This window comes from Protopterus annectens, chromosome 1.part0 (assembly GCF_019279795.1).
Source record: "Protopterus annectens isolate FY-2018-M chromosome 1.part0, PAN1.0, whole genome shotgun sequence".
NCBI lineage: Eukaryota > Metazoa > Chordata > Ceratodontiformes > Protopteridae > Protopterus > Protopterus annectens.
Window position 1 is genome coordinate 929502963 of NC_056725.1, and position 3221 is coordinate 929506183.

At 59.2% G+C, this 3221-nt stretch overlaps 1 non-coding gene across 1 annotated transcript in view; it reads right to left on the bottom strand.

Moving 5' to 3' along the window:
• Positions 1–2943: 2943 nt before the first annotated feature.
• The window catches only part of LOC122802491, a 3781-nt gene continuing 3503 nt past the window's right edge, over positions 2944–3221 (bottom strand). Inside the window, exon 1 of the ribosomal RNA XR_006364944.1 lies at positions 2944–3221. This exon is cut by the window's right edge and continues 3503 nt beyond it. This is a non-coding gene — a ribosomal RNA (28S ribosomal RNA).

Genomic DNA, 3221 nt, shown 5'->3' on the forward strand with positions numbered 1-3221 from the left:
ATTGAGGACTTCTGAGCCCCCCTCCTTTCTGGTCCAGAGCATCACAGTCCCTGTCTTCCCCAGATCTCCTGAAGGCTGCCTGGCCAAGCTGCGCCCACAGAGCCTCTCAGGGGGACCTCCCTCTGATCCAGGCCACCCTTGTGAAACTCACACTGGCCACCGAGGGGCAGGCACGCTCTCATCAGGACTTCCGAGCCTCCCTCCTTTCTGGTCCAAAGCACCATGGTCCTCGTCCTTCCAGATCTCCTGAAGGCTGCCTGGCCAGGCTGTATTCTTGTAGCCTCTCAGGGGGACCTCTCTCCAATCCAGGCTGCCCTCATGGAACTCCACCCAGCTGCAGAGGGGCAGGCATTCTCTCATCGGGACTTCCACGTCCCCTCCTTTCCTGTCCAGAGCCATTCTGGGGACTTTGCAACATTTTGGGAACTCCATCGGGTACTGAATACTGGGTGAGGTCAGCTGCCTTCCCCCTGCCTGTCAGGAGAACTCCTGGCCCCATAGCCATCCACCAGATGCTCCATTGAGGACTTCCATCATGGGAGGCTCCGCCAGACCGTGTTCAACCAGGCAGGAGCACTCCTGGCCCTGCTGCCTTCTGCCAGATGCTCCCTTGAGGACTTCCATCCCACTGGGGGCACGATCCAGACTCTCTCACCCAGGAGGGAGTGCTTCCTGCCTGGCCACCTTCCGCCCCATCTCTCCCTTCTGGACTTCCACCGAGACAGACTCTCGCTCCAGGCTTCCACTTCTACCCAGGCAAGAGCACTTTTTTCCGGGGTTCATAGGTTCATACTAGGCTAATTGCCCTTCCGAGCCATTTTAAGCCTAGCCAATTATCCCTTGTGAGACTCAAACCCTGTACCTTGTGTTTGCAAGGCAAACACCTTAACCATTAGGCCACCCTCCCAACCCTTGCATATCTCCTGGAGGCTTCCAGGCCGTGCCGTGTCCCCATTCCATCGGATCCTCTCAGGGAGACCTCCCTCTTATCCAGGCCGCTCTTGGGGAACTCCCCTGGGCCACTAAGGGTCAGGCACGCTCTCATCTGGACTTCCAAGCCCCCCTCCTTTCCGGTCCACAGCACCACGGTCCCCACTTCCCCAGATCTCCTGGAGGCTGCCTGGCCGGGCCGTGTCCCATGTCCTCAGAGCCTCTCAGGGAGACCTCCCTCTGATCCAGGCTGCCTTCGTGGAACTCCACCTGGCTGCAGAGGGGCAGGCACGCTCTCATCGGGACTTCCACGTCCTCCTCTTTTCCAGTCCAGAGCCATTTTGCAGACTTTGTAACATTTTGGGAATGCCGTCGGGTACTGGGCGAGGTCGGACACCTTCCCCCTGCCTGGCAAGAGCACTTCTGGCCCCATAGCTTTCCAGCAGATGCTCCATTGAGGACTTCCATCGTGGGGGGCCCTGTCAGACCCCGCTCAACCAGGCAGGAACACTCCTGTCCCCACTGCCTTCTGCCAGATGCTCCTTTGAGGACTTCCGTCCCACCAGGGGCACAATCCGGACCCTCTCACCCAGGAGGAAGTGCTTTCTGCCCATTCGCCATCCGCCCCTCTCTCTCCCTTTCGGACTTCCACCGGGACGAACTCCCCCCCCCCAGGCTTCCACTTCTACCCATGCGAGAGAGCTCTTTTCCCGGGTTGCATATCTCCTGGAGGCTGCCAAGCCGTGCCATGTCCCTGTGCACTCGTAGTCTCTCAGGGGGACCTCCGTCTGATCCAGGCTGCCCTTGTGGAGCTCACCCTGGCCACCGAAGGCTGCCTGGACGGGCTGTGACTCCATGCCCTCAGATCCTCTCAGGGGGACCTCTCTTGGATCCAGGCCACCCTTGTGGAACTCACGCTGGCCACTGAGGGGCAGGCACACTGTCATCGGACTTCCAAGCCCCCCTCCTTTCCAGTCCAGGGCATCACGGTCCCCATCTCCCACATATCCCCTGCAGGCTACCAAGCCATGCCATGTCCCTGTTCCCTCGGATCCTCTCAGGGGAGCTTCTCTCTGATCCTTTTCAGCCTTGTGGTACTCTGCTGGGCCATGAGGTCTCAGCCAAACCCTCATCCAGACTTCCATGACACTGGTATTCTCCTTTGCCCTCCACCTACGGCTTTCAAACTCACACAGGATATATCCCTGGTTCATGGGATCGCGGCCCATTTCATCTCGTGCCTCTATCTTGCTCCTTGGCCATGCCAGGTGCCTACAAATGTGTTTCACTTTGACCCTTCTGTCACGTGCCCCCTTGCCTCCTGAGTGGTGCCGTTCGCAGGGTGACATACCAGAGTGCGAGTGAAGGACCAGAGGCTAACCTGGCACTGGTGCAGGGTCCCGGGTGTGAGACATCATTGAGGCCATATCTCCGTACCCCTGGAGGCTGAGAGGATAGGATCCTGGATCTGGCTTACCCGGATAGACCTCTGTCCTTTCCTGGGAACCACGTACCCACCACTGGGTTGCCCCTGTGGGGATGACCCTTAAGCCTGAGTGCACAATCTTCATCCCCTTCTGCTCCCGCAGGGGTTCCAGCTATCTGGGCGAAGGCACCAGAGTGTGTGGAGTGAGGGGCACGACCGGGAATGTCCTGCCGCACAGGGTGCCTCATCACCGGGTCACCGCTCCAAGGCTGACCCTTAAGCCGGAGTACACAAACTTCAGCCCCTTCTGTGCCCGCAAGGGTTCCGGCTATCTGGGTGAAGGCGCCGGAGGGTGAGGAGCGAGAAGCGTGACTGGGTACCTCCTCCCAAGGGGGATGCTCCTCCACCGGTTCACACATGAACCCCCCTCCCTCGATCCCCCCACCAGACCCCACGCCGGGTGCCAAAGGGCAAAGTCCTGCCAATGATCTGGACATTAGCAGAGGGGGAGGCAGCACACAGGGTGAGATGGCCAAGGACAGGTCTCACCATCCCCATGAGGACACAGAACCTGTTCTCTGCCTGCAACAAAAGCTTGGCTCGAGGACTGACTTTCAAGAGATCGCAGCTTTTTGCTGCTCTGCTACATATGAAACCCTGACCCAGAATCAGGTCTTCTACGAATGATTTAGCACCCGGTTCCCCACAAGCGTGCAGTGCACTGCTGGAGAAAGAGGTGGCCCCCTTCCATCCACGCTCTGACCCAGTGATGAGCGGCGCTCCTCGCCGACCTTGGGGCCGGCTATCCCTGGCCAACTGGAGATCCTGGTGCTGTGTTATCATTACATTTAGGTGGGATTCTGAC